Genomic DNA, 13,647 nt, shown 5'->3' with positions numbered 1-13,647 from the left:
TATTTCCTATTTATCTAATTTACTGTTGTTTTTATGAAGAGGCTATTTTAACCTGGGTTACACTGGCATCCACGGGGTTACCCTCCTAATACTCCTTGCCAGATTCTGCAGCCACCACATCACTCTACAGTCCTCGTTGAATTCTCCTAGTCACCCTCCAGAAACTCTTCTTTGGCTCCAGTGCCCTCCTGTTTGCTAGCCAGAATATTGTCATTGATTCTGACCTTTTCTTGATCCACTTCCAGAGATTCACTGTTGGATCAGACCAACTTCTGGTTAGCCGTTAGGGACTAGAGTCTTCTGAGCCCCCAGAGGATCCCTGTTGACGCTGGTACCATTCTGATCTTTTTCCATAAATTGTTCTTTGGGTCCGGCCTCCTCTGTTAGGTAAAGTATCTTACCCATTGTTCTCCAGAAATATTGGACCTGGCCTTCCCCGTGTCATCCTTGAGAAACTTCCCATCAAGTTTCTGAATCATTTTGCAGAAACTTTACTTCAAGGTCACCTGAGGAATGGCCTTCCGCTTTCCTGATCTCTTTTCAGAAATCATTTATTGGATCTGGTCTCCTTTGGTCACCCTGCAGAGACTCACCTTTGGCTAAGGTGCCCTTTCAATTGCTCTTTATTGGGTTGAGCCTCTCCTGTGTCCAGCCTATGGGTCACCCACTGGAGATGCTGTTGTGTATGGTGCACTTCTGATTGCACCTCAGAAACTCTTCATTGGACCGGCCACTTCTGGGTCCCCATTGAAAGACTTGCTACTGACTCCCATCAAGAAGCAGTTGGAGAAATCATGGTACCAAGAGAAAATACACAGGATACTGTGCAAACTCCATACACAAGGTCCTGCCTTGACCTATAAGGCAAAGAGAAACATCAGTCTGAGATCAAATTTAAACTAAACATCAGAGTTCTGAGCAGTGCATCGAGGAAACATGATTGACCGATCCTATCCAAAGTTAAAAGTGGAGGGGAAAAAAAAGTAATGCATCTTCTTGACATTCATTGTAAGAAAGCCTTGCTCTGAAATACTTCTTTTCATCAGAGAATGATTGCACAACAGACTTATTGTGAAGATAAAGGCAAACAGAGAAGATTAACGGCGATCTCTGAGGATCTTGTTTTCAGAGACTGATTCAGTGATATGATGATGAGCCTCAGGCTGCCGCTGCATGTTTACTTTTAAACCACTGATATTGTTAAACTACAGTCACCTGAGGACTGGCAGCTTCATGCTTCTTGCTCCTTCGCTGCTATAAATGTAATGAAATTCACTCAGCATTTCATTTAAAATGATGAAAAATCTGCATATCAGAGTTGACTAGTCTGCAGTGTTACTATTTCTAAAAGGTGCTGTGCTCACACTTGCAGCATTTTTGCATCAGTGTACATTCACAGAGACCCACCGAGCCTCCTCTCCACTGCTGCAGCTAATTAATCAAAGAAAACAATGAAGACAGTGTGAAACGTGGCTGTCACACGGCTCTCCAGCACAAATACCAAACACAAAAAGAGTCTTCAACCGCCTGTCACCTCTTCTCTCTCTATCACAGCCAAACGCTCGTCAGGGGCCATTTACTTCTTTATCTAACAGAAATAAAGCCCCAGCCTGCGTCTCATTCCTGTGCTGGCAGCATGTGAAGGTCTCAGGGGCTTCCCAAGAGGAACCAAAGGCATGATGGTCTCGGCGTTTGTCTCAGAGTGATGGCCGGCTTGCTACTTATCGGAGCTCTGTTAAATGAATGAGGTCGTTATCACTGAAAGGCAGAGCTGAGAGCCACAGTCTGACAAAGCCCAGCATCTCCAACTCCGATTTGCTGATGGAGAAGAGTAAGAGGGGAAGTTATTCATTATGGTAATGAGTTCAAAGAACTGTATTCATGCTGCTTCGCCGTCTCTTCTGAGTCTAGAAATGGCTTCCATGAAAAACCACAAATATCTTCAACCAAAGTCACCAGATTGAGTTGTTGATCTGCACAAACATTTCTTGGAAAGATGTGTAGCAAAAGTGTCATGAATGTAGGCATAGCTCAGATATTTTTTTTTATTTAGCTAAAAAAATTTACATCTTAAAGCAGAATCAGCCAAAAAATTGCCAAAAAAGAGGCAAAGAAAAACATTTTCAACAGTAATGTCATCCTAGAGGGCTGTTACCCAAAACCTCCAAATTGTAGCTAGTCTCACAGCAATTTGCATCCCAAAGCCTGGGTGAAATCTAAAGAGAGCACTCCTCCAAATTGTACCTATGTCTTGTGACACAAACTTTTGTGAGATAGACGAGTGATTTGCGATTCCAGTCCTCAAGGGCCGGTATCCTGCAACTTTTAGATGTTTCTCAGCTTCAATACACCTGAGTCAAATAATCTGGTGATTAACAGGACTCTGGAGAACTGAGAGGTGATTCAGCTATTTGATAACCTGGTGAGTTGGACCAGGGACATCTTAAAGTTTGAGGATGCTGGTCTTTGAGACATGGAGTTTCAGAGTCCTGAATTAGAAAGGAAAACCTTTGCACTGGATTCATTAAGGACTGAGACATTGTATTTAAGATGGCAGGCTTGTTGTTTTGAGCTTTGCACAGAAAGCAACACATTCACCTGTTTCTTCTCCTGCTGTCTAAGCTGATTAAAATACTGATGTTATCTTCTTGTTCCAGCAAGACTGAGACTGATGGCGGAGGTGCAGAAACACTAAAATTCAGAGAAACAAATGAGAAGTGATACCAGCAGTTCAGTTTTTCCAGCATGTCATGTTCTGATACAGGGATTTCCACAATGATTTTGTGCTTTTCACCACCCAGGTTTACGGATACAGATTTGGCCTGTGAACATTGGAGCACCTCAGGGGAGTGTGCTCGTCACCTTTCATTTGTCCTCCATGCACCTCAGACGTCTAGTACCAGAGAGCTGGTGGACTACTTTACACCTTTCCTGCCAACACCCATTATCATTTACAACAAGTTTTAGAAGCAACATCTAAAATATTTTTGTGTCATTGGGAAAGTTCAGCTTACACATGGTGTGCAGGAAAACATCTAACCATTGTAAGAGTAATTGTACTTGGCGATTAACAAAAGGAGTACAGTGTCGTTTCAACCTTCATTCTGATGGTACTTTTTAAGATCTGTCTTCTGTCAGAAATGTTTTATGCATCACGAAGAGCAGAATCGAAGAACGACGACCACAGATGAAGTACGTGGGAATCAAACTTCAAACCTTTGCCTTGTTTGCATTTGCATCATCTGTGAAATATGAGTTTTGGAAACTTGGTAATGACCTCAGTGTGTCTGTGTTATTGTGTGTTTTTAACACATTGATGTCATAACCACAGCACTGTGTTTCACAAACAGAAAAACCTGCTTTCAGTTCTGTTGTCTATTTGTTTATTAGGATTAAATTTAGAGCTGTTTATTGTGTTGTCCTTCTTCTATATACTTGAATTATCCTCAAAAAATAAATATTTCAGGTTTACAACAATTCTTCTACCAGATACACCAAGATAAATTAGATGAGAGGTAAACAGGAAAACTGAACTGTATCGGATTCAAAAACAGGCAAACAGACTGGATTTGGAGGATAAGGAAAGATGGAACAGTAGCCTGACATTAAAACAAGGAGGAATATAAAGTCTAACACCAGCAGATGATTTTTAACCTGGACATATAAGGTGAGGTCATACCTACAGGAAACAATAAAATTAATCCATTTCAAATAAAACAGGTTGAGACAGAAACTAACCAGAGACCAAACAGAAACTTTACACCCAGCAGCACAGAAAACCAAGGCTGACCTGACTAAACCACAAGATATTTACAGACCATGACATCACAAACTAAAATTGATTTATTTAGGAAACTGCTGCCAACCAAAGGTTAACTATATCACCACAAACACCTCATGCTGTCAGGCACGGCGGTGGAGGACTGATGGTCTGAGGTTATTCTGCAGCTACTATTGAAACGACCAAAAAATCCCCTGCATACCAGAGCGTGGTGGAGTCAAAAGGCCATCTACCTGAGAGCTGAACCTTGGCCCAAACAGAACATCAGTCAACAGAACAACAATCCCAAATACAGCAGCATAACTGCAACAGAACGGGTCAGAAAGAAAAGAATCAAGAACGGTCCAATCAATGTTCAGACCTGATTGAACAGCAGTGGCGGGACATTGGTGCCCCGAAAGGTCCGCCCGCCTTTCGTTTTATTAATTTAATATTCCAGGACTTAACAAGGCGATCACCAGAAAACTACGACATGTTGAAGAACCTGAACGGTTCAGCACCACATACATTAAAGATCTGCTGCTGTTGTTTCAGACCCCTCAGGTCTTCTGGATCTGTTCCAGTCTGAATGCCCAGAACCAAACATGGAGAAAGAGCATTCAGCTTATAGGCACCATAACCTGGAACAAACTTCCAGAAAACTGCAAAACAGCTGAAACCCTGAGTTCCTTTGAATCTAGAGCAGGGGTGTCAAACTCATTTTAGTTTTGGCCCCAATCAAGATCATGAATGCTCTTAAAGGGCCGGTTATGCCAGAATGTACTGACGAAACCTGTTCACAAACTGTTAACATATCAATGAATTCTTAAAATGTAATAATATTATTGAACATCTTTTCAGTCCCTCCAGGATTTCAATACTTTTTGTGATTTGTTTGCTATAAAAATCAAAGTGTTTGTGGTACTAATTTGGAAATATTTGCCCTTATTTATAACAATAAATGCGACTTTTTATCACTCGCTGTACAGATCATGGACTATAATCTGACATCAGCGAAGGCTGAAGCAGCTGTTTAGTACAAGAAAGAAAGTTTTTGACAATTTTTGAGAAAAATCTGCACTAAACTCCCAACTATATTTTAGTACCAAAAAGTGGGGATTTGTTGATTTTGCATGAATTTCCATGATAATTCTCAAAAAACTGGAGGAAGTGACTGATATAATTTGGCAGTAAACAGGTAAAAACTGCATTGATTTGATTGATAACATAATATTTCAGCACACTTAGTGTTTAGTCTAGAGTTGCTTTTGATTAATAAATGAAACATTAATCAATAGTCTGATGTATAATGAGGGCAAAATGTAACATTTCAGTTGTTGACTGTTTTATGACTTTGTATTTTTGTTTTTATGATGTAAAGCACTGAAATGTGCTACACAAATAAAGTTTGAATTTGAATTAGCGGCCTTGTTCCAGATCCAGGAGGTTTTCCGGCGTTAGCTCACCACATGTCACCTTCTCAGCTGTTTAATTACTCCTCAGCCTGATAGCCAGTTAATATTCGCTGTCCCCCCCACCAGCTCAGAGTAATGTGAGCTGATGGGGTGTACACACTTCTGCACCCTGCAGACCATCCCGACTCGCTCCACCTGCTCCGAGTATTCACCGCCATTTTTTATTAACCAAGCAGCAGCGCGGCGTTATTGATTTTGGCAGGAAAATCCAGAAGAAGAAGAAGAAGAAGAGCTGAGTTGTTCGTCTCAGAGAGGAGCTGTCACATCCCACTAATGAAACACTGGATCTGTTTGTTTTCCCTCCACACGCCTCACATGTCACATCCGGCCAAACACTGGCTCCATATTAATGGAGCTAATTAACTCCGCTTCTGTCAGCTATCAGCTGTGAACTAAGGTGACAGCGAGGAGCTGAAGGCTGCTAATAACTCAGAAGGATAACAATGGCTGACAGCGAGGAGGAGAACGAGACCTGTCCCATCAAATCCACTTATCTCTCCCAAGGAGGGGAGAGAAAACAGCCAATCTGCTCTTTAACGGCGCCTTATTGGCAGCACCAAGTGGGCCTTTATTCACCGCCACTCAGAGAGGCTCTAATGATGAGGAGCGGCCCTGCGAGGCAGAGGAAGATAAGTCCCCAGAGACCCCGGGAGCCCAGCACCCTGATTCAGGACACATTTATCTGAGCGCTGTCGCTCTGTGGAGTCAGGAGGCCCTGCTGCTGAATCAGGGGCCCGTAATTATCAATCATGGAGGAGATGGAGAGCCGCACGGGTGCCGTTTTCATAAAGAGGTGCTTAGGGCCGCGGAGAGGTGGGTGGGATTAAATCAGAACGATATGAATGCTGAGAGATCCACCCTTCACATCACAGTATCATCCATCTACTGATGGATTCTGTTTTTTCTGTTTCTCACTTCAACGTGATTCGCTCAGAGACAACAAACAGCCGAGACTGAACAAGAAAATCTGAGTGAGATTAAAGGGGCGGTGTTGTGTGTTTTCCAGGCACATTGTGCTATTTTATATCTCAATCAAGTAACAATGGCACCTTCACTTATTACGAAAATATTAAAGATACAGCTCTGGGGGGGAAAAGGAAGAGCCCACTGCCCTGAACCCCATCGAAAACCTCGTGGTTATTCCACCAAATATTGATTTCTGAACTCTTCCTGAGTTAAAACAGTATTGTTGTATCTAGATGAATATTAACTTGTTTTCTTTGCATTATTTTAGGTCTGAAAGCTCTGCATCTTTTTTGTTATTTTGACCATTTCTCATTTTCCGCAAATAAATACGAAATTTTTGCTTGGAGACATTTTTTCAGTAGTTCATAGAATAAAAGAACAATGTTTATTTTACTCAAACATATGTCTATAAAAAGTAAAATCAGAGAAGCTGATCATTTTAAGCGGTCTCTTAATTTTTTCCAGAGCTTTATATGTCAAATATGACATAAAATTAATCTGACGTTATAATTTAACGTCTTGAAATTGGGCCTCTGTCGCTTTAACCCTTATGCATGCGAGGACTGTGGCAAATGATACAAGTTTTATGTGTGTGGGGTCAGTTGGACCCCATTTGTAAACACAAGTGTTAAAAACTCCTGCTCTGGAAACTGAATCATCCCAACAAAGGTCCTCTACTGACGCTTTTAACAACATTTTTACGATACGTAGCTTGTATAATGAACTCAGCAGATGACCGATTCTACCACATGTTTGCTAATTACTGCTGACTAGTCTGAAGGAGCAGCAGAAGCAAAAAATTAGTAATCTTAACTAGCAGCTCTGTGAGGTGGAGGCTTGAAAACTGCAGCTCTGAGGAGGAGCTGCACCTGGAAGGCGGGGCTAGGTCCACCCAGGCGTTTTGCAGCTGAATGGTTGCCATGGAGATTGAAGTATTTCTCAGACATGCATTAAAGAATCAAAGCAGCACTTACAGATATGTTTCTGATGAGGGAATAACATTAAGAAATGATGTAAAGCTCAAAAAAGTAAATTTTAAATGACACTGCCCCTTTAAGACTTTAAAGGATCGAAGTTCTTTAACCCTGAATCAAATGGCTACATTGCAAAATACAAAATCTTACCAAGTAATGTCTAGTTTCTAGTTCAAATATATTTATATATTTGAAATATGACAAAAATAAAATTTTCAGTAAGGAGTAAGAGCTTGCTTAGTTTCACTGGCAGATTTATCCACTTACATTATCCTTATCATAGTGTGACAAACCTCATCGACCTGCTTGAGACTTTTTAAAAGGTGCCTGAGCATCAGGAAGTCATTAAAACATCCAGCTACAATTAAAAGTTAAAATATGTCTCTGCTCCAACATGAATTAAGAAGATTTAAATGTCTTCTGGTCCTCACGTGGAGGAAATTCAGAGTTCAGTCGCAGGAATCTCACTGAAGCCAAATCCTTGAACACTGATCTGATCTCAGCACAACAACGATGTAATCTCAGCTCTCAAAATAAGAGCATCAAGTGTGTGTTTAACTGAGAGTAAACGGCTTTCCCGACTCCTGCAGCTGCATCCAGATGTGACGGATGGGAGAGAGGAGAGAGGAGACGGCTGGCAGCCGGCCTGATTAGGACGAGAGCAGCCGAGTGGAAAACTCATTAAACTGGATATAAGCCTCTTAATCAAATCAATAGCCAAAGTAACTCCAAACTGATAAGCGTTATCAAAGCTGAAGTAAAGCTGCCGCCTTCTCGCATTTTAATTATGACGAGGGAGACTTAAGAGTGAAAAACAGACGAGAATCCAAATATTTGAAGGAGCCAAAGAGGACAACAAATACTGAGAATGATGTGCAGACTGCTTGAAAAGGAGAATATATCATTTATACTGAAAAAACAGAAAAGTATTTTAGTCTAGTTTCTAATGCCCACATCTTTGTGCACTTGAAAAAAAGACCAAACTTATTTACAAGTAACTTTTTTGCAAGATCCAGGACCTTGCTTTAAGTCAGTTTTGATTACAGATTCTTCGTGATACATTTTATTTGTTGTTTCTATTTGTTTCGTTTATTTATTTTGGTCATTAAAATGTCTTCCAGTTCCAGTGTTAGATATTCATTATAATGTTTATTGATCTTTGAGAATGTGTTTTTGCATTATTATGCCATTGTTTATCGCAATAACTTTATAAATTTATCGTCCAGTAAAATTTGTTGTGACAGGCCCCCCTCCAACCACTTTTCTGTCGTCTTCTTCGTCATTTCCGCGAGTGGTAACATCCGGTTGTTGATCACGTGATGCGAAAAAAGTGGGATTTTTTTTACTATTCCATATGCCCAAAAAATCCACCTCATTATTAGGAAAAAAAACGTGCTTTTTTTTCGTAAAAATGGGCGTGTTTCCGTTAACCAAATTTATTTTCGTAAATAGTCAATGTAAACGCTGCTATTGTTGGCGAATGAGCTGGTGGAGACATGCAGTCACCTCGCTGCCTGTGCAGATGTTGTTGTTTGTTTTTGCTTTCTTCTTGTGAGTATCACACACACACACACACACATACACACACACAGCCGCAGCATCTGTCAGCTTCACCTCCATCTTTTCCCGCCGTTCAGAAGCAGCTGCAGCCGCTCGGGGATCCGGAAAGCCCTCTGTGCTGTAATTAATTGAGGGGAGATTGCACGCTCCTCCAACCATGTAGTCTGTCATCAGAAGCCATTACACATTGATATTAGACGCTTCTCCACGGTGTCAACAGCAATTTGGAGGGCAGCTCAGGCTGAGTGGGTGTGAAAGTTTAGACCTGATGTGCGCCGGGGCCAATTTCCGGACACGCGTGTGTTGGGATTGAGTCTGCAGGTGTATTTATAGCAGAGAGGGGTCAGCATGCTCAAAATGCAGCGGCCACAACAGATGGGTCAGAATAATTCACTCCAGACTAGAGATTAGAGTTTATATTCTGAGTGCATTCAGCTTTTCTGCTCTGTCAGTCTGGCTCATTTACATGCAAACAGCTTGTTCATACTTTATATAAGAGGTTTCATTGTGCATATCTTAATATATATGTGAATAATAATGATAAAAAAATTTTTTTTTCATATTTTTATATTCATTTTTCTAGAATGTCCTTGTTTATTTATGTATTAAATTAACTAATATATGGTTGTTTAAGCTGAAATGAAAAGGAACTCCAAATGGCCAAAGTCGAGGGTGTTATATGGGAAGACGAAAGTGCCACAAAACTAAGTGCAAAATTAGAAAATAAATGTAACCAAAACTGGTTACATTTTTGGTAACCAGTTTTGGTTACATGTTTTTACATAGTAAATGTAAAAACAGCAACAGTAAATTAAACACTAAAATAAATTGAGTAGTCAACTATTTAGTTGGGTAAATAACCAAACAGATCAGTACATTGCGTCAGCGCTTAGATAAAAACACAAATAATTTAACAGGTTTGAGAAATAAATATATAAAGAAACTCATTATTTAAGTTTTTAAATGAGTAAATAAATAGATTAGCTAAGATTAGTTAGCTAATCTAACTAATAAATAGCTAGTTGAGTTAGCTAGATAGCTGTTAAATACATTAGTTAACTATTTAACAAATAAATAGAAACTGTTTGATAAATAAATAAGTAAATAAATTACTTATGTAACTATAAAAATAAATAGATAACCATTTAAACAAACCTTCTCTATATGTAGAGCACTAAACGTCTGCACATCAAGATTTGTTGAACTAAATGCTTACAAGTTTGAAATTATGAGTATGGAAGAAGAGTAGGGCTGCTGCAAAAATAATAATTCAAACCTTTTCTCTCAGAATTCTGTCTTTTTTCTTGAAATTCAAAAGTCGTGAATCCCTATTCCTATATATGAGCCAATTCAGAATATAAAAGAAAAGAAAAAGCAGCTGTGTGTAGTTTTATTTTTTTAATAATAGAACTGAAATTTCTATTTTAGATCCAGATTATCTTACAGTTGCAAATCAAACCAGTGAATCTGAGCAGAAACAATAAATCACGTGTTTTTGCTGCTTCCCCTCAGAAACGTGTTTGACTCCTGAAATCCTGATATGGATCTGAATAATTAACTCCAGCTGAGTGCAGAGGAACCCCGGCTGCAGGCGGTTTGTTGGCGATGCTTATCTGATTGTAACGCCTTACTTTTTGCACACAACGAAGAGAGAGAGAGAGAGAGACGGCAGAACAAAAGCAGCAAAGTGACACGGAGAGGCAGCAGCAGGGAAGACGAACGGATTGGAGGAGATTTATCTCCCAATAAGGCAGAAACAAAGAGGGCTTCTTCTGTTCTGACGTATTTACTCCTAATGAGGTGAGTGACCCTCCCTCTGAAGTCCCGCTGATTAAACACCAAAATCAGCAGAATAATGGGATTAAACCAGACAAACACAAGGAAAAACAAACCAGAGCTTCACTCCATTGTGCTTCACATTTGAATTGGAATTAATAAATTTCACAGTTTGGTTTTAATCTGCATTTAATAATCATTACAGTTTATTAAAGACGCAGAATCCCTGAGCTGTTAGAGACTCAATCTGCAGTAATTATGATAAAACAAAATGGCTGCCTGTTGGCTCAGGAAAGTCCTGAATCATCAGCTGCTCAGATGGAAACATGGCTGGTGCTCATCACCATGGCAACAGCCCAACAGGAAGTTACCTCATAGAGAAATTCCTCCCAGATTCACCATCAACAGGACGGAGGAGGAGATGGACAGATGGAAGGTGGAGGGCTGGATCAAAGCTCCTCCGTCCATTATCCATCCATCCATCCATCCATCCAGCCATCCATCCATCCATCCATCCATCCATCCGTCCGTCCGTCCATCCATCCATCCATCCATCCATCCATCCATCCATCCATCCATCCATCCATCCATCCATCCATCCATCCATCCATAAGTTGTTGAATTTCTGCTAAATTAAAATAAAGCATCAGTTTTATAATTATTCATCTTTTCCTGTTTGATTTTATTTGAAAACTTTCAGACTCTCAGACGAAGACATTCTCACCTGAGCAGGTTGTTAACCCACAACAAAAATAAACGTGTCACTAAATCAGTAAAATGGACAGAAGGTGAAGATCTTATTGATCTGAATATTTACCAGGAGTTTGCTACTGATTGTTTCTTGCCTTTAAATGCAGAATATGAAACTGATTTCTTCTGTGTTTATCAGTGACAGCTCCTTTAAATCAGAACACCGGCTCCTCCCGTACCGACCGTAAATAAAACATTAGTGAGTTAAAGCTGCGGCTGTAATTGGTTCAGCAGCGACGGGAGACGGGTTTCCAACCTGACACGCTGTGGAGGTAATTACACCTGAACGCTGCGTCGCAGACTGGCCGACATGTCGTCACATCTCCAGCGCTGACGGCGAGATGAGAGGCGACGACAGAAACACTGAGCCACGCTGACAGCGGAGTAAACAAACACCATTCATCTGTCCTCACCGGAGGAACAAGCTGACCTTTTTTAACTCCGAAGACAATTCAGCAGGGAGCGATTTAAACATTTCAAAGTTTAATCGGCTCCAATTTGAAGTGTTTTCTTCTTAACTGACACCTTTGTCTTGTTTCAACCTTCCATCATGATCCCCAGGAGGAGCAGATTAAACATTTTAGCAGCAGATCGTCTTTTCATGAGTCTGACTGCACACTTAAAAGATGATTTGAAAACACAAAGCAGAGAGATGACCTGCTGACCTCATCCACACACATGAAAAGCAGTGTATATTTCTTGATATGACGAAACGTCTGTCGTCTTTTTGGGAGGAAGTGAGAAGTCTCCGCAGGAGTTCATGTTATTCATGTCTGCGGACCTGAAGGCTTGACTTCTTAAAAAGACGTTTTGGTGTGTGTGACTGACGGTGAAGACGTTACTGCATGATCTCAGTTTAGTTTGTTTCCAAGATCAGGCGTAAAAAGCCACAGAGTGGACATGATGCAGGCCGTTTCCATTACAAATGTGCTCAGAGATATTCTAGTAATGTAAAAAAAAAAAAAAAAAAACACACAATTTTTTTACAAATTAAGAAAAAAAAACAAAATTTAAATCTCATGATAATACGGCTGTTCATAATAAGTCATTAAAATCACACCGCCGCACCATCATCCTCCAACAACTTCCTGTTGTCTTCTTTGTCTTGTGATGCGGAAAAAATGGTTTCAATTGCAGTTTTTCAAAATACACTGATCTTGATTTGGCTGAATACTCCTTCCTTTGAGTGTTAAAACATTTTAGCGAAAAATACGAGCTTCTTCAAAATTTCCATGTCATCATCCTCCATCTATTTCCTGTTGTCTTCTTCGTCGTTTCCTCCAGTAGCAATGTCTGGTTGTTGATCACATGACTGTTGTGATCCGAAAAAAGTGTTTCCATTACAGTCTTACAAAATATTCTAATTTCAATACAATCCACCTCATCTTAGTGCAGAAAACTTTTCATTATAAAATGTGAGATTTTGTTTTAGAAACTGGCGTGTTTCCATTAAGCTAATTTATTGATGTAGTAAATGGAAATGCAGCTAATGCTAGGTCACAGGTGGCTTAGACTCAGCCCTGGTTTTGACCATTCCTTGCTGTAAGACATTAATTCCCTGCTTTAGCTACCTTTATTTCACAATTATTTGGACACATTAACTAAAGTAATTGTCATTTGAAACCTAGACATTTACTATTTAAACTACTGGTTTTCATATATGTTCTGTAAAAACAGGTAAGTGTTCATAAATTATGAGATTCTTTTTCATTTTGCCTTATTTGATTTTTTTAATTTTTACATGCAGAGAATAAATTAACTATTTTATGAAGCAAAAACCAAAAAAATGAACAATGCAGCTTGTGAATGAAGGACAATAACAGCGGGATCCCCTCTGACGTTCAACAGCTGCCACCTAGCGGTGCATCGGGGTATTTCAGAGATTTCTGAATAATTCAGCGGACCAGGTGAATAACTGTGTATCACTCTAATCTTAAATCTGTAACAAACACTTAATCCAGATCAGAACCATCAGGCGTTGTAAAGAAAAAAAACTATCAAGGCAACTTTGAATTCAGTTTCTTGCTTCTTTTAGGGCCCATACTATTCATTTTATATAAATAACTGACAATCATTTGATGATATTTATGTTCTGATGACAAAAACGTTTTTGCACACAAAAATCCAAATTAGTTTGAACAAATAGTAAACTAAGAGCTAATGAAAATAGATACTTAGTGTCAGTACATACTTTTCTGTTGGATAAAACAAATGATAACAAAATTATTTGTCCAAAAATACATGAATAAAAAGTTGCAAGAGGAAGTGTTGCAAAATTTCTGTCATTGATTGTTAATCTTAAATATTAGATTGAGGATTTAACAAAAAAACTAAAAAAAAGAGTTTATTTTGAAGCAGTATATATATATATATATATATATATATA

The sequence above is a fragment of the Poecilia latipinna genome, unplaced genomic scaffold, assembly GCF_001443285.1.
Source record: "Poecilia latipinna isolate Pla-1442-1.1 unplaced genomic scaffold, P_latipinna-1.0 Scaffold718, whole genome shotgun sequence".
Taxonomy (NCBI): domain Eukaryota; kingdom Metazoa; phylum Chordata; class Actinopteri; order Cyprinodontiformes; family Poeciliidae; genus Poecilia; species Poecilia latipinna.
The sequence above is the reverse complement of the archived record's forward strand: the minus strand, read 5'-3'. Positions refer to the sequence as shown.